The 25,003-nt window shown below is 40.2% G+C and overlaps 1 pseudogene; it reads left to right on the top strand.

Annotated features, from left to right (window-relative positions):
* Positions 1–206: 206 nt before the first annotated feature.
* Positions 207–23,125, top strand: LOC139735480 (uncharacterized; annotated as a pseudogene).
* Positions 23,126–25,003: the final 1,878 nt, after the last annotated feature.

Genomic DNA, 25,003 nt, shown 5'->3' with positions numbered 1-25,003 from the left:
TTAAATGTGGATGGCTTTCCCCATTTTGAAAAAGAGAGTATTGGATTGTGAATATCTTTATTTATCAGCTTTCTATCTTCAAAGCATCAAGTTTGCCAAAAGAATATTTAAGCCATTGACTTCAGTGGTGGCAGTTATGTAGAACAATGAAAACAATTTGTGTGAGTGTGTGTGTACAAGTGTTTATACAAATTCGTTGGTTGTAAATTCATAATTTTCTCTGGTGTTGTCATAACGTTTTCATTACAATTTGTCCTTCTGCACTGCAGGAAAAACAGCCGCCTATAAAAATGCCACAGTCAGTAAAAGCAGAGAACAAGACCTCGCTCAAGAGAAGATTGTTCAACACCAGTGTCAATGGCGAAGAAGGTATGTCTTTACATGCGGATTACTATTAAAGCCACTATTTATCATTTACGGAGAAAAAAAACCCAGCTTTAGTGCTTCATATTAGTTCTAATATGTGAGTTATGGATAGAAACAACAAATGTAAAAATGTTAATCAGTATTATCAATGTTAAGTAGATTGTTAAATAAAAGAAAGATTTAAAAACAGCTATAGTGCTTCATAATAGTTCTAAAATGTGAGTTACGGATAGAAACAACAAATGTAAAAATGTTAATCAATATAATCAATGTTAAGTATTGTTAAATATACATAATGTGAACAATAGTTTTGTTGTAATCGTTTCTATAATGTATAAACCGTTCAGTTATTGTTTATCGAGAAAATTAGTGATATCTCCTTATATTTGTGACTTTATGGCAGAATCCTTTTATATGGTACAATGTTTTATGATACAAATGAACTATACATGTGCATCAAATGTGATTTTATAACTCAAACATTTTTTAATAACTGCTCCCTATGATAAACAGTGGCTTTAATCTCTTTGCAGTCACCTTGTGATTGATTTCAGTGATTTACTAGTACTGCTTCTCAATGACACCTGTCTATTTTGATCGGTTTAATATAAAGTATTGTATGCATACTGTATATATGTGTTACCATTGCGAACAGCATAGCCTTAGCACAGTGGAGCCCTGTTGCTACTGCAAATTTTTATCCCTATTCCATTTGCTGGTGACATAGTGTTTTGTTTTTGTTTTTCTAAGAATGGCACCTCACAATTCATTAAAATCAACTGTTGTTGGTCTCATGTCGATTATTCAGCAGTGCACTATGAACTTTCCTGGATGTATGAATGCACAAATTATGGTACGATACTTCCTGGTACATAATACTACTGCATTGATATCCAACATGGATTTGTCTTTGTGATGCAGTGTTGTAGGATATCAAAGATTATATGATTTATTTTTTATTGTAATTTGTGTGTTGTGATTAGATTTGTCATTTTGAAACACACACGGTACATTACCATCTGACAAATTTTTGACTAGCTGTGATTCAATAAAATGTTGCCATAATGGGGGAAGTAATGACCGGAGCGAAACCAAGGGTTTCGAAACTGTTACATGTGTTGGAAGAAGATACTTATCGCTGGTTAGGATGTGTGACTGTAACTGCGAGTGGCCGTGGTCCAGTAAATTGATTGGATGCCAGTGTATGGTGAAGGAGATTTCTGCGAAATCCAGACTTAAGTGACATGTGGTGTTACAACCCGACAGATATAAGGGTGAGTCACTTCGTTAGGAAGCTGTAAACAATTAGCCCTGTGTGCAATTCACAGCTGCGGGCGCAGTATCTGGTGTACTGTGGCCAACAGAGTATAAATTAATCACACTACTAGTACCGTACATGTAGTTTTATCAAGTGTAGTGAGAATGGACAGTTTCTGTCCACCCTCTGTTGAAACCAGCAGCCCATAGCATGTACAGTTATACAATGTCTAAACAGTGAGTCAATGACACTTTCTTTGCTTTGTGGTGGAGTGATCGTACAACAATGGAATGACATTCCATTTCATACAACTTTGATAATAATAAATATTATTTATAAAGCGCTTATTACAATGTTTCTAAGCGCTGAAACTCCCATACCCATCTGTACTTTTCTGTTTTTCTTCTTTTTTAAATAGATTCCTGTAGCTTCGGATAGTGAAGTCTAGTTGTATTTTGTATGAATTCTGTAGCTCAGTCCAGCCCAAGTAAGCCTCACAGTGCTGCCTTTGTCAGTGATGAATTTTTAGGGGGCAACTGGGGAAAATTTGAGGTTCACGTATGGATGGAGTGCAATTACATTGGACATAGCTCTCGGAGCTTGATTGACATTTTGCTGTGACCTTTCGTTGATTGCTTCAAAGCTTGTTTATTGCTTCGGAGAAGAGATCGTAAAAGAATTACAGAAAATTGCACCACGCAACTTCATTCATATTTCATGGGCGGATGAATGGAGAATACTTGGGTTAGTGCTCAGAGGCTTCCCCAGCGAAAAGCACTTGTCAAGGCTACCAGACGAGTGTAGCTGATGTTGCTAATCTTGATGTTGGATGCTGATGAATAAAACCTAGTGATATTTTGTCTCAAAATACCTTTATGTGTGTACCTGTTGGTTTTGAATTCCAGCATGCTCATATGTTCCGCAAATTTATGTAAATCTGTCCCGCGAATTTTGTGTGATTTTGTCAAGCATGTGGTGTTCCGCAAGGTACACCGAATTGAAGGAAGGGATACGTCTGTTTGTGATCCTCCAGTCAGTACGAGCTTCAGACCATTCTCGCCATCTGCAGGGTGCTACATAAGTTTATTTTACCACTTGCTGGGTCGGGCAAGCAGATTTCCAAATTTACTGCAAAACACTTGCCCGAACATTAATTTTACTTGCCCGAAAAGAAAGTCCAAAATATAAAGAAATAACTCAGAAAATCATGTGTTAATAAAAACAAAACAAAACATTGGGGCTTCTTCACATAAGTGTTGGAAAGTTGCTGAAATGAAATTTAAAGTGTGTTGCATCACTTAACAACCATTATCTATGGGCTTCTGTATGGTTGACTTTGTGGGTTTGTCAGGGGGAACAAGTGAAAAAAGGTGGCTTCAAAACTTTTTGCTTGCCCAATTTCGGCAAGCATTTGTTCTCAATGTTAAAAAACACTTGCCCAAATTTGATTTTCACTTGCCCCGGGCAATCGGGCCAGTGCTTATGTAGCACCCTGATCTGTAAAAGTTCGGTTTACCAAACCTGTGCAGAGGCTATGCAGAAAACATTCTTGGGCAAAACATGCATATGTGAAGAATATTCTGTAAAGCAAGACATTTTTAGCGTGCATGAAATTCTCATGAATTTTTTGAGGAGCCAAGATTTGCATGTATAAGTTTTTGTCTGCACAGTGCATTGAATGCCAGAGTCAATTCATGAACAAAGTTTTCATGCCGTGAATATGAATTTCTGGTTTTACAGTTGTATTGAACACAGAAAGGCCATGCAGCCCACATGCTGTATACTACAATCTGCATCTGATAAATTACAACCTTGTCAGTCAGTTGCAATTAAAAAGAAAAACAACCTTGAATGCATTCATACATTGTATGTGCTGATGACCTTCATTGTAAATTATAATGGCAGGCTTTTGTGTTTTGTCTTTGCCTTTATCCAAAATTGATGATAGAGTGATAGACAACTGACGTTAGGGATTACAAGTGTATTTTTGAAAGTGTGTGCCCCTTCTGAATAACTTTCTCCTTGGGGTATACTCTTCTGTAATTGACAGCGGGGTATCCAATAAGACTGAATCTTTGTAGTTCAGCATTTGCGAGTGCATAGAGAGAGAGTCAGTCCTGTGTATTACATGTACAAGAGTGGGCTCTGTTTTGTACAGTGCATCTCTGTGCATCGTGTACACATTGTAACAAGAGAATTGACCTTTAGGCTGTAATTGCTGCGAGTAGGGCACTTTGCCCGGCCTGCCCACTAGCAGGCAGGATCTGCATCCTGGCTACACAGGAAATTGACAACCCAAAATGCAGTTGGGTTGGCAAATGGAGGGAAAAGGTGTCCCGCTCAAAGGGCGACATCAGGTATCCGTGCTACAGTCTACATTATACCTGCTGGTTGTGGCAGTACTATGCAGTTTGTTGGTAATATACTAATTATAAATTTCTCTTCTTGTATAGTTTTCATGATGTAAAACAAGGAAAATTCCAGACTGGGTTTATCATAATGCATGAGTTCCAACTTGGGATGTTGTTGTTGTTACTGCTATTATCATTTTTTTCCAGTCTATTAAGAATTAAAAGGAAGTGAACATTGTTACATCAGTTTTTTGCAAGAGTACAGTGATTGCAGACATTGAAAATAATGTTTTTGCACAGGGACTTTGCATTCAAAGGTGTTTGTAGGTTTTGACACGTTCACACTGCAGACTGAATGTTGTCGATGCAGCAATTTCTTCCCATGTTAAGACATTGAACAATTCTAAAATATAAAGTTCTTTGCCTTTTGCTGACAATCAAATGATACCTTCGTGTTTTTGTGATTTCCTGGAACTAGAATCCTGAATATCAGCTTTCAAAACCCAAGTATTATGATTCTGCTTTGGTGTTGCACTTTTTTATTTTGGGCTTCGATCCATGTGAAATATATGAATGGACCTCCAAGTGCAGTATAGTGTATACCTATGTTTAAAGTGACACTTCAAAAATTTCAGGAATATTTGATGAGCGCTTAAATCCTGCAGTGTTTGAAATTACTACCCGATGGCAAGCTAAGAGCTCCCACAAGACAAATCAAGTAGGAGTGTCAGATCCAGGTGTACTACTTCCTATTAAAGCTAAAGCAAGAGTCTTACATCAAACATTTGCACCACAAATGTCATCTTCTAAAGCTTTTAATAGAGTAATATGACTCCTCGCTTCAAGATTGTTTGTCCCTTTTTCAACCCTGAAAAATAGATTCCTTTCATACATACAGTAAGCTGGTATCGTGTCGAGATGAATGTTAGGTAATTCAGACCTTTCCTCAGAATAATATATTAACTGGAAACTTATCGAGTGATGATGGGAGGGGAAATAATACTATAGATTTCCAGGAAATTTACATGTATTTAGACGCCCCCAAAATGCCAACGGTTATTTTAAATAATTATGGTACGGTACTAAAGGTGAGTGTATTCTTGAGTGACGTAGTGTTAGTTTTCATTTCTTATTTCAACAAGACAGATGGATTACCGTAAGATTTTGTACACAACGATGGGAAGCATTATTCTTCAACCATGCAAAAATTTTCTTCCCCAATGCAAGTTATTCGCGTCCAAGGCTGAATTGCGTCAATGCCGCTATTACTCCTTGTTATTGCAAATGAGGCGGATTCCACATTACAGCGCTGCACATTGCTGTGCACGCTTGCATGAGTCAGCAGTCAACATGTCAGAGGCAAAAACGACCTCGATAGCTATCCCCGTCACATGCCTCTTTATAATCTAGCTTCACTTGTGAAAGGATTGTTGTCATTATTGTTGTTGTTGTTGCGTATTTGTCTTGTAAACGGCAGCAAGTTTCTTGAATTTGTACCAAAGAATCAACTTCCCCGTAATGCAAGATGAGGACAAATTATGCTTAGCTTCGCTTGTGAAAGGGTTTTTTTTTTCTTTTTTTTTAAATGTCTTGTAAGCAACAGCAAGTTTCTTGAATTGGTACCAAGGCATCAACTTGCCTGTAATGCAAGATGAAGACAAAATGTAGAGGCCTCCGTTATCTACAATGTAACTTCGCTTGTGAACAGTTGGGTTGTTTGGTTTGTTTGTTGTTGGTTTTGTTTTTTTGTCAATACATGTCTTTTAAACAACAGCAAGTTCCTTGAATTAGTACCAAAGAATGAAATTCCCTATAGGCCTAATGCAAAATGTGTATTATAATGTCAAGTTCTGTGTTTTGTAAAGATTTGACAGACACAAAAGTTTTATGAATGTATAGTGTATGTGCGTTTTAAGGGTGACATTAGACAAGGTTATAGGCTTATAAATAATTATATACAAATAGTGAATGGTCACGAGTGCAATGGTACAAGATTTCGTACGAGGTGAAAGATAGAGGCGCTCTATTCAACGAGGCGAAGCCGAGTTGAAAAGTGCGCCTCATCTTTCACCAAGTGCGAAATCTGGTTCCATTGCACGAGTAAAGACCAAACACTATTTGTTTTATGCAACACCTTGAACGTCAACAGATTTGATACTCACAGATTCTTGAATTTAGCATAGAAATGGCAACCATTTTCCGTGAACTGATGATCAAGAAGCCTCACAGTCGCAGTCACCGTATATGTATATGTGTACGTACGTATGCGAAATAAAGTTGTTTACAAAAATGAGTGACAAAAGTACGCGCTTGAAAGTGCGCTTGTAATTGTTGAGTGCGCGCGGCACATGTTTGTTTATTGTGACATCAGAGCGCATGCAATGGAACATTTTGGTCAACCAAATTGCACTGTTGAGACAGCCAGAGCGTGCAATGGAACTTTTCACTAAATGTCACGTGATGGGCAATCGACCAATTGGATAGCTACATTCTAAATAGGTGTTGTATAATGTACAGGACAAAGATTGCTGCTGGGTTTTTGGGTTTTTTTTTTTGTAAAAGATTCACCCCCCCCCCCCCCCCCCCACATATCATGACTGTGACTGTTGAATGATAGACAGAACTCTCAAACATACAAAACATTCCAGATTGTTTTGCCATGTAATACAGGTATATATAGCATTAAGATTCTCACTATAGTATGACAGCGTATGATTGACATGCTGACAATGTCCATTTATAGCATCTCCAACCTTGCTTTTAAAATTCACGAGACACCAAGCTTAGCTCTTCAAAGAGATCGAAAGACAAGTACTGCACTATGCTCAAGGTGTAAAATTGCCCTGGATATTATTAAAAAGCACTGAATCATATCGCACTCTGACATTGTGACAGAGCTGCCAAGTTTTCATTCTATGAAAAGAAAGAAAGAGGAAAAGAAAAAAAGGAGAGTCTGATTTTTCTACATGTTTTATGTTTTACACGTATGTCTTTGAGCTTTGATAATGAGTTGTGCAAATTTGCATGATGTGTATATGGGGGGGGGGGCAATGTACACAGGAGCTTATGTTGGTTCTTATCAATACTTCCTGTTGTGTTTTATATGTACATGTAACCTTGCTTATTGTTGTTTGCATTTTCCTGTTGGGAGAAGAAATAAAAGAAAAATCAGTTTTCATTACTTTTAGATTTAACAGTTGAATGTTGTGCAGTACAAAGGTAAAGGTGAATGTTGAATTTACATCCCCTGCCATGAGTTTATGAAGATCTACTATAGAATTGTTCAGTTGTTTTGTGGTCATCTTACATTTGTGTACCTGTACACTTAGGAAGAATTGGCAGATCATGATAATAATACCATCTTAAAGGCTGTATTTGAAGCGAATATGATGTAATTCCTGTTTGATAATCATCTCATTTCATATGTGTGCAATGTAGATTCAATTCATATCACTCGTAAGTGAAATACTGAAATGTTTCACAAAAAAGAGGCAAGTGTAGTTGTGAAGTCTTGCATCATTTAGGCATAGATGTGTGTGTACAAGTAGATAGCGCAAAGTGATTTCTTTAGACTCATCACATAGGAGGAATGGCATTATGTGACAAAGCATATGAAGTTGGTAAAAATTATTGCTCTCCATATCATGCAAACCTGCTTTGCCTTGGCACAGAGTCTGTGTTACTAGTATGTCTCTGTAGCAGGAACAAACGGCAAATACACTTTACTAGGCTACTGTATGATACATGATTATGCAGTACACCATTATGTTTTCACAAATGTCACCTGTCAACTGATGTAGCACGTAACATAAACAGTTCTTGAAATATTGCTTCCCATAAACAGGAGTGCACCGGTTGTGTATTATTTCAAAGGTGGGAAATCACAAACTTTTTCTAGTGAATAGAATAACACTGTATTTTTCATTTTTACTTGTGAAATTGCATAGATTTCCATAATATTATGCCCACTACTTTTATGCCCTGTCTTTTGCAGTTACATACACTTGTAGGTACATTATGCTGTACTTAACCAGAAACATTCGCGAAATGAGACTTTCGCGAATCGCCACTGGCATTCAGTGCATCGGGTAGACGAACATTTTCTGGTGCACTTTACCATTACGAATCTTGGCTCCTCGCGAAATTCGCAGAAGTTTCATGCACGCGAACATTTCTGGTTTTACAGTGTGTAGGCCTACATGAACGAACTGTCGGCAAACTGAAATCTGCTGAAGCCCTGTGTGGTTCACCCCCATTAGTCTCTGGAAGCCAAGGAAGGGCTGTTGCTTGGGGGAGGGAGTGCTCAGCTGCTGTCCGTCCGAGGCTGCCTCTCTGGCTTCTAATGGAAGCCATTTTCTCTCATATCCTGTTTACGGTAGTCAGGGATTGAGGGCCAGGCTTCGCGCTGCTTTTTAATGAGAGCGCTTTCTGTCTGCCCTTTTTTTTTCTTCTTTTTCTTTCCAACATGGTGTTTTAAATCCTTTCCTACTGCCAAAGAGCACCCTAGGTACATGAGGTATTAGTGCACCTGCCGAAAAGATTGCCATCGATGCACAGTTTTACAAAAGTGTGATGAAATCACGCTCAATTTCAATGTTCCATCGATTGATAGTAATTGACTTGAGCTTTCATTGCAAAGACATTGCCAAGTCTAATTTATCAATGTCTCTGGGCACTTGAGTGAATAGCTTTTATTGTTCATTTTTTGTTTGTTTGTTTGTTTGTTTGTTTTTTTCATTTTGTCAAAATATGGACTGTTTGTTTTGTAAAAGGTAAAAATATCAGTGTATTTTGGTAAGTGGCAGATTTTTGGGCGTTGTTTCATCTTAAAGGTACAGTTTTCCATTGGGAGCAGTGATTTAAAGAATATTTGAGATATGACATTTGATGCATATATGTGTAGATCAGTTGTATCTCAAAACATCCTACCATGTAAAAATTTTGCAATAAAGCCTGAAATAGGAGATGTCACATTTTTTCTCAATAAGCCATAACTGTAGACAGTTTAGTCTAGAAACATTTTTATTATAACTCTTGTTCACATTTTGTATATATATTTAACAATACTTACACGATGTAACATTAATTATTACTGATTCAAATTTTTACATTGGTTGTTTCTATCCCTAACTCACATTTTCGAAAAAAATTTTAACGTACTAAATCAGGGTTTTTGTTTCATCTGCAAATGGTAAACTATGCCTTTGACAGCTCACGACCCGTTGATTACTGAAATGTCCATATTGATTTTCTGTGGTAGCAAAAAGGACAACATCATAAGTTTTTGCAGGATGTCTCCCAGACTTGAAACACACAGATGCATTTATACATTATACAACCGTGTAGGCCTACTTAAATTACCTTCCTAATATAGTTTTCTTTTCTCTTTTTTATATCACCTCCTGAGAGGTGAAAGCCCTTTTAGTTTTGGGTTGAACTTACATTCAAAACCTGTATGTACAATTACTCTACATTTCACAGACCTCACCTTGACATGATATGTTCAGTGGGAGTTCAATGATGTAAATTCTTATAAAAAAGCACTTAAAACAGCCAGAATTATTTGGTTTAATAGCATAACTTTGTTACTATTTGACAGCATTTAAATTTCTTTTATGTTGATGTCATTTATTTTGATCAGAGAGTTGGTATCTTGTATGAAAGGTATGTCTGGGATGATTTTATGGATATGGATATGTCTGTATGGCTTGTGTGTTGACTGCTTTCAAGCACACATCCTCTTCTCGGAACTGTTCAACATTTTGATGGTGGAAGGTACTGTGTGTAGTGACACATTTTCCTTCATTTTACTGCATACTGGCCTGCACACCCTGCAAAGCCTGATGTCAGGTCTCGTTTAATTTGGCAGATAGTCGCTCTAGCATCACCTGACTCATTTCCTCACGCTAGAGTCTATAAGTGGGACTAAAGGAAATCAGATATCCAGGAGCAGGTGCTACAGTGCTTCCCCCCTCTCCGCGCTTGTTTGTTAAGCCTATTAGGGATTCTCTGAAACAGCCTACAAATGTGTACAGCTTAAGAGATTAATGCAGTGAGAGACTGATGTGTGAAGTAAAGAGGCAGCATTGCTCTTTTGTTGAAAGAATTCAGAATTTGAAAGCCAGATGCTCTGTCGAAGAAGAGATCCTGGCAAATTGCTCTTCTACTATTATGCTCAGTGTCTTCTGAATGATTGTACCCCAGAATCAGTGGTCTGTTCCCTCAAGTGGTCATTTAGATATCCTCTAGAAAGCCAGTACTTCGAAACTGAGAGTAGTTATTGTGAGAGACTAAGGTAATGTGGAAACAAAATCTCCTCAAAACACAAGCAAAATTATAACTTCCGGGCAGACTTTGAAGGTTCCGCTTTCAAGAACAAGAATTAAATCCACCAACAGTTTGGGATGTAGGCTATGCAAAGAGACTCGTATTCTTATATTTCAAGTTCTGAACTTGGTGTTTAATGATGAACTATAGCCCTTTTTAATGTTACCAGCAGAATACTGAACATGTCACCTCCCATAATCTTATACCATAATTTTGTTTTGTTTTTGATAATTCAGTGAACTGCAGTGTACTGTACAGTGTATCTGTGTGTGCATGTTATGCTTTTTTTCAGATTCAGATTTGTAGATTCAGATTTGTATGTGATAATGAGAAGTTAAAGACGTTGTTCTTGTTTTAAATAAAAACAACAACAACAAAAGCAAACCAGACACCTTCATACATGTAAGGCTATTTTGACATTGTGTATGAGTATTTGAACCAGACATTTGATACATACATGCTCTATTCCCAAGTTCATCCTCTGTACGGCAAAGTTTGGCTGGGAGAATACAAGCTGAATAGAGAGTCTCACATTCAGCATGTCAGATTCCAATATATCTTTATTTAGTATGTTCACTTTGCAATTGAAAGTGTCTTCAACCCCTCAGAAGACTGTATTCATCCGTTTCATCAGAAAGCCCAGAGCATGTGCGATTTTGATATGTAATGCCCGGTTCTGAGATGTGAAAGGCGAGGGAGAGGTGGCTTTTCCTATGTCATACTGTATAAGCTGTTATATTCGCGAGTGTTTTATTTTTAACAAATTTCGTAAATCACAGTTGGATCGCGAATTTAACAACACGCGAAAATGTCGCCAGAGTAATAGTATAAATTGGTGTAGGTGTCAATCCACGAAAACAACGTCTCGCGAAAATGTCTGTGACCTCCTCATTCGCGAAAATAGCTGTACGCAAAAATAAAAGCGTATACAGTATGTTGCTTCCCCGGAAAACATGCCAGACATGATGGATTTCTTTTTTTTGGGGGGGGGGGGGGAATCTTATTAGTGTCGACCATTGTCATTGTATCTGCACAAGGCTTGGACAGTTATCCACACATAAGTTGAGATTCCTTTTTACACTCTTGTCTATGGTGGTATCAGTTTCATGGTGCGGTTGTTTTTGTTTGGATTAATTGGCCTGGAAATCCAGAGGTTAGATGGAGATGAGTGACATGAGGGATTATTGTGATCTGACAGGAGCCAAGTACTTGTAAGACCATTATCAATGATAAGAGAAGATTCACATGTCTGTCCCCCAACCAGTGTTAATTATTCAAGTGGTGCAATTTTCACTTTCATATCCTGTTCAAGGGATGGTATAGTTTTGGTTGAGATTGGGGAATTCAGATTGTAACTTTTGGCCAGATGATTAGAAACCACTTTGGAAATATTAAAGAGCATACTGTACAACTCTAGAGAAATTCAAAGTTTATTTGATGAAAATTCGTTTTGAAATGGCTGAGATATCCAAAAACAAATGGGTCCTCATAGTAGAAGGATCACTTTGTATTACTTTGCTTTTTGCTTTTTGATTTCTCGGGCATTTCAAAACCGATTTCCATCAAATAAACTTTGAATTTCTCTTAGAGTTGTGTGCTCTTTGATATTTCATGAGTAGTTTCTGATTATCTCACAAAAAGTTAAAATCTGAATGCCCCATCTCTTTCAGTTCCAATCTTATATTTCTCGTAGAGGTGCCATTATCATGTTTGTAGTCTTTCTTTCTAGGAGATGCATTTCGGAGGCAAAAGGTCACTTGTGATGGTGTTTTTATGTACATGACCCTGCACAGAGACAAAATAGCTGGATGTCAATTGCCATCAAAATACTGAGATTTTTTTTTTATTTGCACGCTCATTCAAATGGACAGAAAATTGCACTAATCGCAAGATTGCAATATAATTATTGCAATATAATAATTCTTTAATCAAACTGTGCAGACGTGAAATATACCGAAATGATGACCCTTGCCCTTGTGTATGTGCAGTGTTGTAATGTGCGATTTGAATGATGGGAGAGAAAATTGCAAGATTATCTGCTCTACCGATGAGCCACTTTCCGCGGCTTAAATTATCGCACGCAGTAATTCCAATGTAATCGCAAGATTTCTTGGGATTTTGATTGTGATGCTGATCACACTATTTGGTGAGATTTTTATGTCGACATTGGCAAAAATGTAAAGATAAAGATAGTGATCAATGCAAATTAATGCAAATATCTCAAGATTTGAATCACGCTGATTTGCATCAATTTACAGTGGTATAATGATTAAATTACGAACAGTCCTTCAGTCACTCCTGCATTTCTCCTCTTCAATAGTCTATTTACCCTCTCTCTTTCTCTTGTCTTTTTCTCTTTTGTCTCTGTGGAAATCTGTTTGTTGTGATGTACATTGTAAGGAGGGAGGACTAGGACATCAAGTTCAAGGAATTCCCTCAGACATGCAGCTAGGAAATGCTAATAGCAGACTGTGCAAATCCCTGCCAACAGAGAGCGCTGTTCATGTTTTGACAAAATGAAGACATTCAGTCTGTTTGAATCTGTAACTGATGCACATAATGCTACTGTACTAACATGGAGAGAAAAAGTAGCCTGCAGTCGCAAATGTACATTATTCATGATGTGCTGCTCAGCTCTTTTTTTTTTTTTTTTCATCTGACATTTCATGGAAGGACTTCTTGATGTACAGCTACATGTATATTATATCAAAAGATTATTTATACTATTCAAATGGATATCATAGTGAAAGATTATGTTAGTAAGCATTGGAGGTTTATTTCAAATTTTATTTGTTTCGTATGTTCATACCTTTAATAATCACACTCCTAAATTTTGAATGTTACTGGACAATGCTGTATGTGTTTCTCCTTCCCTGTGCAGACAAGAAGTCGAGTAAGCCAGCCCCGAAGCGCAAGAAACCACCAGGCTCCCAGCCGGGGAGCCCCACCTTGCTGGGGACCCCTGGCAGGTCCATTCCGCTCTCCGAGAGGCAGCAGCTGGCACTGTTGATGCAGATGACGGCCAACGAGGAGAATAGCAACCAGGGTGAGTGCTCGGATGATTGCATCAGTGTCACTTTTGTTCAATTTTATATTTGTGTATGTATGTATGTGTGTGTGTGTGTGTGTGTGTGTTGTTTTCACTAAGAAAAGCAAGATCATTTAATCTGAGGATCACCATCATATTGTCATTGTATTGTATTGATGATCTATTATAGCTTTATGTGTATTAAATTGTGGTCCTAACTCAGAGAATGAAGAGAACTGTTAATGCAGACTTAAAATCAAATGACATCTGTCTTCATGTCTTCCCTGATATCAGATACACTATTCACTTTCAGTGAACCACTTTTATGCAGAATTGTTTACTTCTTTGTGTGTGTGTGTGTGTGTGTGTGTGTGTGTGTGTGTGTGTGTGGAAGGGGGCCATGATTTCCCTCACAAAGTCAAAACTTCTAGAAAAATGTATAACAATGAGAAACACAGATCTTACTTCGCAGGAAAAAACAGAACCCACAGTATTGAATAATAGCGTGTGATGCCCGAGCCAGAATCGTACACCTGTGAGTTAATACCAGTTTTGCACGTCTCACTTTACTCCTCAGTAACTGCGGTCCAAACACCCCACGTCAAGCCCCAAGCCAACCCCACCACACCAAACAGCTCAGGCGGAGTCAAGAACAAGGTGAACAAGCGCAACGAGAGGGGGGAGACTACTCTCCACATGGCCGCCATCAGAGGAGATGCCCACGTAGCCAAGAACCTTATCAATCAGGGAGCAGATGTCAATGTCCAGGACTTTGCCGGTGAGAAAGGTCTTCCACGCAGGACCCCCCCCCCCCCCCCAAACAGAAAAAAAATACAAGACAAGACAAAACAAAGAAATAAAAATAAATAACCAGTTTGTGTCTTTCACAGTAATTTTGGTTGAGTGAGCTGGAAAGATGGAATGAAGTGGAAGAGTCCATGCTACCATAAGAATTTACACTATAAAAAGAACTGAAAGGACTTTTTGATCCTGTAGTCACTTCTTATTTTTATCCTTAGATTATCAAAAATTGAAATCTCTCCATGTTGTGTCAGGTAGTCATATCCTTGTCGATTTTTCTCTTTATATTTCTCTCTTTTTCCCATATCTTTATCTAATTCATCTGTTCTTACCCTCTTTGTCTTTTTATTTAGTCTTTAAAGGGGATGGCTAGTAACTGATCAGTGGGAATCAGTGGGAATGCTGGAGGATGATTGTTCCAATCCTTGTGGGATTCATTTAAGAGTACACTATATATCTATTTTATGTGAAAATTATTTGCTTCAGAATGGTCTCATATTCAAATAATATACAGTTAAATGTTTCCAGGTAAGCGTCCCTGGTCAGTGACGGGGCATTAATCTGCATATACTTGAATATGAGACCGTTCTGAAGCAAATAATTTTCACACAACAGTAGATATATAATGTACTCTTAAATAAATCCCACAGGGATTGGAACAATCATCCCTCAGCATTCCCATTGATTCCCACTGATCGGTTACTAGCCATCCCCTTTAAACTTGCTTTCACTAATGATCTGTGAACTGATGATGTCATGTCACTATCCACCTTTGCTTTAGGATGGACTCCTCTGCACGAGGCGTGTACCCCTTGCACGATGCGGTTGTCAACGGTCACACCAAGGTACTCGAACATGGGCCAGAGTTGGCGTATTTCTGACCGTCTTACCACCTGTAGCTTATGTATTATTTTGTGTAATTTATTATAATTGAATTTTGATACCATACATGTTCATGGCAGCCCTGCCAATTTGTTTGTCTTACTACCATAAAAGTAGATATTTTTTAGCTATCAAGTTTGTGTGCTCAGTCTAGTTAGATGAACTTTGCCTGTTTCTAATTTCACTGACAGCTGACTCCTGACTTATATCAGTATGATTCACGAAGGACAAAATATGTGTGAAACCACGTGTGCATATTTTTAATTACCATATAGATGTGTTCATATAACGTGGCCTGAAAAACGCCAAAATTCCCCCACTGCAAAATGTCTGCATATGTATGATGTATCTGTGACATTTCTGTGTTTTAACGCAACAGGTTGTACGGCTCCTTCTGAAGCATGGCGCTGACCCATGGCAGGTGAACAAACGTGGCAAGGCGCCCCACGACCTGGCCTTCATGGATGACATTAGGGCTCTCCTGCACAGCGAGATCAACGCCTCCAGCAGCGACAGCTCCGACCCGGTGGTCCCGTCCCCGTCCTCGCCGGAGAGCGTGGCCTCCCCCCACCACCCTGTTGTCGGTCACAATGACATCGCCAACAGTGTGAAGAACGGCACCGAGCTGCAAGACGGTTAGATATCTGATTGCATTTGAGAAATCTTGTCATGTCAGAGTAACTGAAAGAGAATCATTGATTTAAAAAGTTATATGAATTTTTAAAACTCAATAATCATGTTTGTTTGTTTTTTTAGCAGTGAAAATGAGTTGCTGTAGTTAACTGATATTTTGCTGTTTGTGCACCATATTCATCTAGCTTCAATGACAGAGCACGACATTGCAGTTTGTGGGGCATAACATTCTTCATGTTTAGTGCTACAGAAGCATTTTTGACCTGATGAACATTCTGTTTTTCCTTGCTGTATGTCAGATCCCTACGAGTTCACCCCAGACAGCGGAAGCAGCGAACAGAAGATCACCATCCACTGGGCATCTCCAGACAAATCAGGGAAAGGCGGTTCCAACGTCATGGAAATCACACGAACAATACCAAAAGTGCGCGATATCACGGCGCCAAACTCTGTCTCATCAACAACAACCTCAGAAAGCGACCTTTTTGACCCCCATTTGACCTCCACGTCGACCAAGCTAGAGTGTGTAGTGGAAGAGCGGAGGCAGCCAAGTCCGTCCATCTCAACGTCGGTAGCCCCGCCGGAGCGAACTGTAGAATCCTTGCCAGTCACGAGAGTGACTTTGACGGAGGTCAAGGAGGATTCAGACAGTTGTGTCAGTGAGACAAACTTGTATATATCAGACGATTCAAATATGGCTACGGACACAAAAGATGTAGCGAGTAAAGCTGATAGTACTACAGTGAATGATGGAATACTTTCGTGGAATCTTAAGAATAGTCCCAGTGAGAATGGGACTGTTGTTGGAAAGAGTACTGTTCTATCATCCGTCAAGAGTGAAAATGCTAGAGTGTCGTGCAGCGCACCAAGCCCTCAGACAGAAGTGCAATCGGTGAGTGACAGCACGGCGGGACTATCGCAGTATGATTTTAATGCAAATGAAAATGATGTAAGGACTACAGAACCAATAAATTCACGGCCGGAGCCGGTCACAATTGGGACCAGGACTTCTCCCACGAGGTCCTCGCCAGTTCAAAGTGCACATACTGTTTCCTCCAAGCACTCAGAGTCACCGACACTCTGTGACTCATTGTCTCAGCAGCAGGACTGTGTGTCGTCAAACTGTGTACAAACGTCTGGAATTCACAGTCCGGGGAAACACTCGTCTGGTCATGAGAGCGAGCGCTCCGAGCCAGACAGCGATCAGAGGACAGACAGTCGCAGGGAAACCCCCTCGCAGAGTATTCCGGACTCGCGGGAGAGGAGCGAATCGGACTCCTCCCATGAAACGAGGCACCATGGGCGGGAGAAGTCGAAAAAGCATCGCGATCGCTCGCAAAAATCTCACAGGAAGCATCACCGGCACCACAGCCACAGTTCTCGGAAGGAGGAGAAGGCAGAGACGGAGGAGGCCACGACGTCCACGCCGTCTACAGTGGAGCAAGAGAAGGATGATGCGAAGGTCCACGAGAGAGTGTCCTCTCCCCGTGTCAGCGAGGAGGTCCAGGAGTCGGCGACGACGAGAAAGTCGCCCGATCGGAGATCCCCTCTGCCCGCCGTTGCACGGGAATATTACATCGTCTCTCCGCCATCATCGTCGGGTGATGATGCCGGGGAGATCAAATCCTTGTTACTACGAACTCGCGACACGTCGCACAAATCCAAAGACAACGCATCAGCAAGTACTTCGTCCGTATCATCCACAAGTGCCTCAGGATCTGTTGGGAGTCACAAGGTTGATCAAAAGCCAGGTATTGTGAATGAAAGGACTAGTGGGTCAGGAGGGGAAAATGGCAATTCGCGGAAAAGTCCTGTTAAGGAAGCAGAGCGTCGGAGGTCTCCTGCCCGAGGAAGCCCCGACGTCACGTCATCTGTCAATGGAAATGGGAGGGGTTCACCGAAGGGTACTGAAAAACCAGCAGAAAAGGTCGAGAAAACTGAAAAAGTGAACGAGAACCTGAGCCCTCCAACTCTATCTACTACAGACGAGAAACAACAGGCTCCTAAGGTGACGAGGACACTGAGATCAAATTCGGCAATTACCAACAGCAATGAAAACCATGCCAGCGAGGAGAAAAAGGATGAGAAAGAGAAGCCCATGTTCTCTCAGCCCATGACCAGGAGCCGGCGCAATCAGGTGGAGGCCGCTGCCGCTGCTGCAGCCGCTGCCCAGGCTGCTGCGCAGACGGCGGAGGCCACCATCGAGGCACACCCCAGGAAGCGGAAGATGGCCAGGCATCGGCAGAACCAGCAGATGGAGGATGCCTCCAACCAGGCCCCGCAGCCCCCGCAGGAGAAGACTAACTCCATCGAGGCATTCCTCAACATCAGGCAGCAGGTGGCAGAGAGGCAGAAGACCCTGATGGCTTCGGTCCAGCCCAAGGCACCCAGCGGCTACAACGAGTACCTCATGTACAGGAAGAACTACCTGCTGCAGTCAGACCCTGACAACAAGATTGTTCAAGTCATCCCAAAGGTGTGTTTTGCTCTCTCTCTTTCCTTTGATCAGCCCTGATCTGTCAAATAATTTGGTATGATAACAAGATTAGGTAGAACTGTCTGTCCATGTCATTCCAACATTGTGGCATGATTCCCAAGGGTATTCAGCAGAAGTTAAGCAGAGTGCATTGACGTTACTAGCTTTTTTCGCTTTTTCAACCTTTCACGTGTACTGGTAATATCTAATCATCAAGAGAAATTTCATCATAGAGTGTGTCCTGTGTAAAAGGTTTAAGGTGCGTTCAAATGATGGGGGAAACATTGTCTTACAATACCAATACACCATCCACTACATCCAGTCAGAAAGTTTATGTGCATCTTGTAAGTAACAAATGTGGCATGTTTTTTTGTACTTCAGAAAACGAGTTATATTGAATTCAGTGAACCAAAAGTAAGCTCAGCATTTCATTTGTGCTCATGAATTGAAGCTATCGGGACACAAACTGTTTTAACACATTACACATTTCTTTTTTATCTTAAATCTTCAATATTTTTGTTTACATTCCGTAGCATATATGATATGATAACAAGGCTGTCATGGAAATCAGTCAACATATTGTCATGGAATCACACTGGCTGCACGACACTGGCTTCGTGTGCATGAATTATGTATTGCAGGATTTGTTTTCGAGACATTAAAATTCATGTGCTTTTGACAAGTCATATTCGTATCGTGTGATGACGATGGATGATGTTTACCAATGATATATTTGTCTCTTCCCGCCAATAGATGGCAGCACCAGGCAACTTGAACAACGGACTTCTGGCGCAGTTTGCTGAGCAAGAGAAGATCAGACATGAGCTTCGCCTCAGACACTACATTGAACGGGTAAGTTGTGATCAGCAGTTTATCTCTACAGTGTAACAACAACAAAAAAAGTTACTGAAGTATCACCCTCATAATTGAAGAGTGTTTCCATCCAAAAAGAAATTTGAAGGGATGATGTGTATCAACTCCATAATTGAGAAATGTTTCCATCCAAAAAAAAAAAAAATTTAAGAGGGAAACTTTGAGAGAGAGAGAAAAAAAGCAAAACATCATTATCTCTCTCATATGGGCCTATGTCCCCAAACAGAATGATGTTTGCCTCATACAACTCGTAATTCTAATCCCGTTGTCATTGTTTTGTGAAGTAGTGAGCAGTATTTTGTGCAAACAAAGTGTAAAACATTTATCTCTTGTGTGATGTGCCACAGGGGATGGGGAGGGTCTTTCCCTATAAAGACCAAGGATATATTTCCTGCCTCATCAAATTGTCCGTTCCTTTGCGTTTCTAACCGTCACCCTCTTTTGTGGTGTTGACCGCGACTCTTTCAGGAGAAACTGATGCTGGCTGCCGAGCAGGACATGGTACGGTGTCACGGGCGGGCAGCGAGGGCGTTAGTCAACCAAACAATTCCCTTCAGTGTGTGCATGGTCCTCAAGGATTTGGAAGTGTACAACATGCCCGATCCCCTGGTAAGAAGGGCCTCAGTCACCGTAAAAGATAGCACAGTAAGGAATCAGTCAAAATGATTTGATAGGCACGTTCTGTAATGTGCCTGAATTCATGGATGATTTTTTTTTCCTCCTGAGAACCTAACAAAAGATGCCAACTGTTACTTTTTTATCAGTATTTTTTGTACTGTTTTTCTTGGCAGAAATACTCCAGGATTCATGGAAAATACTATTTTCCCCCAAATTGCGTTACTACACATGTCTATTGCAGGAAAAAGTGAAAATACTGTTTTTCCACATACAAAAAAAGAGAGAAAAATGTGTCTTTTCAGCCCTCAGAATACTTCAGTGCTGTTTGTGAGGTTTGCATTCCCTCAGTTCACTGAATTGCAGTGAGCCCCTGTGAAAGTATCAAATTACAAGTGTGCAGTTTTGTGTATATGGATAGAGTGTAAATTTGGGTAATAAGTATAATTATGCTGTTGGTTTGAAATCAATTACTACAATAATCCAAGCCAAAGAAAAGGAGGATTTTGGAGGGCAAGAAAGGATTCATATCAGTCATCGATAAATTTGTTGTGAAGTCGTGTACTCATTTCCATGTTTTTGTTAATCACCGTTTCCACACCCAGCCGCCTGAAGACAAGAGCAGCATCAGGCAGCGCTTCAATGGCCGCCATCTACTCTCCTGGTTACAAGACGTCGTCGAAAAGTACGAAAAGCTGAAGGTGAGGAAGTGTTTCAGTGTTTTTGTGAAAATCTGTACTTTTGTTCCTCATTGTCATCGTACATTCCATGACATGTTTGCTGGAGAAACATAGCATTTGTCATTCAAATCAAATGAACTCCTGCAGAACTACACTGCAGAGAATGCAGGAAATGCGAGGAGACTCAGTAGAATAGAAAGTGTGTTGATGATATGTTTGTATTTTCATTTGTCTACTGTCAAATGCTCATGCCTTTCTGTAATCACAGGCAATTGGGACCTCCAACAGTTATCCCTTCTGATGATGAATTTGGGTTTGTTTATATATTTACAGTGCTAACATCTAATATTAATAAGGGCTTTACATTAGTGGTGGCCCAGGGCCACTAATGATTGATGTTGGGCCACCAATTTCCCAAAAGGTTATCTTTTGGTGGCCTGATTGGGCACCTGAAAATTAAAATGAAATTTCACATTTCCTTTGATTTTGGCCACCAAAATTTCAAATTCATCAATTTTAGTGACTGGCACGGGCCACCATAGAAGAATGTTGAGCCCTGTATTAGTTACACACCAACACATACATACACAAAAAAATGCTGGATAATTAAGATGTTTTGGGTGACATGATAATAGCGATATAACGCTTCTCCTCTCTGGTCTTGTCTGGCAGGAGGAGCTGCTACAGCGCCACCAGCACGAAGCGTCGTCGCTGTACGCCATCCAGAAGCTGGAGTGGGAGCTGAAGCTGCAGGAGCTGAAGCTGTGGGACTTCAAGAACCCACCCCAGGTCACCTCCACCCACGTCCCCATTGTGGAGGTCAACCGCGACTTCGACCTCCTGCCCGGTTGATGCCACGACCACCCACCGTGCATGCATTCGAGGTCAGGCACGTGATGGGGATTGATGGGTTCGGGATTTTGGTGGGCTTACGGCTGCTGCAGTCTGGATGGATGGTACTCTGTGTGCGCGCTATCGCTCCTCTTCTTGTGTGTTGTCGCTGTTTTGAAGAATATCTGCCCGTCTCCCCCGCAAGTCCAGTCTCTCTCTGTGTCGATCCGCATCCCGTCACCCAGATTATATTCCAACCGTACACGGGAGTATATTGCATCACGCATGGAATATATATTCCATTTTGCGCAAAAGAGAGGAGGACTCGCCGTGAAGTGGACGGAATTGTGTCATGCACCAGTAGTCGTCTGCACTCACCGTGTCGTGTCAAGTGGAGTCTATGGGGCCCTTGAGGATCATCTTCACATTCAGGGAGTCTGGTTGCTGGCAATCTCAATACTGATTAAATGACTGCTTTTAGAGCACAGTAAACGCGCTTATGTTCCATTGGCTCACCAGTTAGAAAACCACAAATCAAAAACACAGTCCTCTTTTTGTTAGTTATTGTCGTTACAATCACTGAGAAGCAGATCAGTCTTCAAAGGCACGAAGCAATTTTAGTGATGCTGTTCAAAGCCTGTGTTAAACTGTAGACTCTGATTCTCAATTACCCTCTTTAACTAGATTACACTCGTATGTCTCGTCCAGAGAGGGGCTGTCACCAATAAGCTGAGTAGCCTGTAGCTAGCCATTTAAGGAAAGTGTTGCTTGTATTTGATATTGGTACTCTAATGTGTCGTGGCAAACCCGAGTCGAGCAATTTTTTCTATCATGGATGGCTTATCATGTATTCTCATTTAATATCTGTACCCCATATTCTTAACATCTATATGTTTATGAACTGCAGCTGACAGTAGAGAATTAAGTTCTTGTTTCTCTTTTCCATTGTTGTTAAAGAACCACAGAAAATGTGTTGGTCTCACCCTTCTTCTTTTTTTTTCTCTCTTTAAGTTGGTAGCCACAGTTGAAGACTGATGATATTGCATGTTATGAGATGTTACATGTCAAAGAGAACTGTGGCCTCTCACTAGTTAAATGAATGTGTTTTGATTGCCATGGCCATCTTTTATTTTCCCTAGGGGTTCTCATGACCTAGTGCATCTGTTGATTTTGTCTTGCTGTTGGTGATTGCCCATATGCAACATCAGATTAGATATTTTGGAACGATGTTAGGCCACATCTTTAATTTCATTTTTGATCACTGTGTGGAAATTTGGGGGAAGTACTGATGCCACTGGCTTATTATGTAGGTTAAAGAGGCAAACTTTGCAGATTGCATTGTGGGTGGATGCATGTGCAAGTTGTCATATTCTCAGGAGAAATCTGCTCAATTTTTCAAATTAAATTAGAGATGGCTGACCAATGACAGACTTCACTTCGTTGAGTTCATTTTTCCACTGTTGTAGGGTGAGTCAGGAAATCAGCTCAGCCGAACTGACAGAAAAGCCGACGGGTAAAATGTAATGCAAAGCTTTTGTCAAAGAACCGCTTAAAATGAAGACGGAACTTTCTCTACAAGTCTGTTTGATGCGCTCGTTCTGTGTCGTCCAATGTCGTACCATGATGTGTTCTGTCTCTAGAGCGCCCTCTGCTGGTGATGACAAGTGTTTGGCTCCCGACCGAATGCCTGTAATGTAAATAGGAGTGGACAGTTCACATCATGGAGGGACTTCATTGGGCAGACCTTGCACCTCCCATGTTCACTGTAACCTCCGCAGTGTCAGGCACAGATATATATTTGGCCTTGGGTTTTTAATCTCCAGCTTGTGAATTTGTTTCAGTTTTGTTTTGTACTTAAGTGGATTATACAGCCAGTACAAAACCACTGACGATGTAAATATCTATCATGTACATAGAGGAGGCCAAGCTGTAGATATCTCTATTTTTGTTGCATTGCTGCTCTCTCTATAGCGGTGATGCGTCATTGGTCCTGTTGGTCCTGATCGAGTCTGCTTAAACCTAGTCGGTCAACTCCTCAATTGTGGGAGAAAAATCTCGCAAAGCTGGCGGTATGCTTATGGAGCCAGCCCTATAGCGTGTTAACTCGTTTTTATTGTATGTCGTGTATTCTGCCGAGACTGTGAAGTGTTTTTTTTGCAATCTTCTCTCCAGTCCCCAAATACGAATCATATATTTTGCATATAATGTACTACCGGTAGTCGTGTGATGTTGGGACTGTGCGTCTTACCCATTGAATTTTTGTGTTACTTTCACGTGAAGTTTGACTGTTTGAAGATTATTGTAGTGGCCTAAATGGTAAAAGCTACCTGTGTGAATTCTCGTAGTTATGTGTCCTTACATGTTAACTACCTTTATGTCCCTAACCTATAATCCCCATGTTTTGTTCTCGTTGAAAACCTCCCAACTTGAAAGAGGAAATTCAGACAGTTTGAATCGATACTACTAATAACATATGTTATACTTAACAGTCAGCATGACAAGACATTCATAAGTAGACTTCATTAACAAGGGAATCATTACAATGGCAGCACATACGAACACATTCGTTTGAAGCATTTAAACCTATCTAAAGTACAAAGATTTCAAAATGTTATTGAAATTTAATGGGAAGCCTGTTTAAGTCTCTGGCTTGATTTAGCTGGAGTTTATTTACAGACAGAGTCATTTTAGTCTCACATGAAACGTTTCTCGTCCTGGCTTGGATCATTCTGAAGATGTTGCAAATTGCATTTCAATGAGCCTTTTCCAGCGGAAAAAAAAAAGATAGCAGCAAACAAACAAACAAAAGACAAAGTAACAATGTTTGTCAGGATGACAATTTATGGGTGTATTACTGTTGCAGCTTTTTGGATCATCTTGGCCAGTGCACAATTTGGTGTATCACATTTTGTTTTGTATTTTTTGGATGTCTCTGAATTTGTGCCACGTTTTTGGACACAGAGTGTTGGCATTGTTGAAGCAGTTTTCAATTTGTTGTTCTCCTGTGAAGCGTTGTGTTGATACCAGTGGATGCATCTTGAATTGTTGTTTGTTTGTTTTTTACTGCACTTTGTTATGTTTCTTCATATCTGATGTGATGACTTTGAAGGCCATTTACCCGTAGCCAAACAGTATGACCAGTTTGGAATGCTTCTAGACCCGCTGGATATAGGGAAGCCTGCAGCATACACGTTCACAGTTATCTCAGCTTAATCCTTCATCACTTGAGAGACTTCTCATAATGTCAGCCTCTACCCAGTGAATAATTGGAGTAAATTTGACACCATTTTGTAAGGGTTTGGAAAAACTGATCATGTCTTTGTGGAGATTAAAATGCAGAGTAGGGGTAAAATGCCTACCATGAAATATCCTAATGCGGTTAACCAGGTGAATACTTGCATTTCAGCTCGTAGTTGTTGTATTGTAGAACAAGACATGGGTTTGTTGCAGTAATCTATAAAACATATAACTCCTCTTCAAGCCCACATTGCTAACAGCTAAAAGGAGTTTGAATGACATGTGGTGTGCCACTGCCCTCCTTCAAGTTGCATGATACTTAGTCTTTGTTGTTCCTTTGACGATGGTTAATTCACCAAGCACCCATCTTTTGTCTCTTGTTACACCCAGTCAAAATAAATAGAGACTGTATCACAACACAACTCATGTGAAGCCGTAACAAGTTCTATATATTATTTATATAGGACCTGAGGGGCAGTATTGAATAACCAATAGTTCTTATTTTGAGATTACTGCTAGCCAGCTCACATTGTTATCCTCTCTTACTTTTTTATATCAACTAGAATCTCTGTGAGAGGAATTGAAGTCGGTTATGTTAGTTGCATGTCTTGCTATGCAATGTGCATCAGCAGCAAAGTTTATAGA

Source organism: Diadema antillarum, unplaced genomic scaffold, assembly GCF_040938485.1.
Source record: "Diadema antillarum isolate AM-2024a unplaced genomic scaffold, OU_Dant_1.0 scf00000028, whole genome shotgun sequence".
Lineage (NCBI taxonomy): Eukaryota > Metazoa > Echinodermata > Echinoidea > Diadematoida > Diadematidae > Diadema > Diadema antillarum.
The sequence above is the reverse complement of the archived record's forward strand: the minus strand, read 5'-3'. Positions and strand labels throughout refer to the sequence as shown.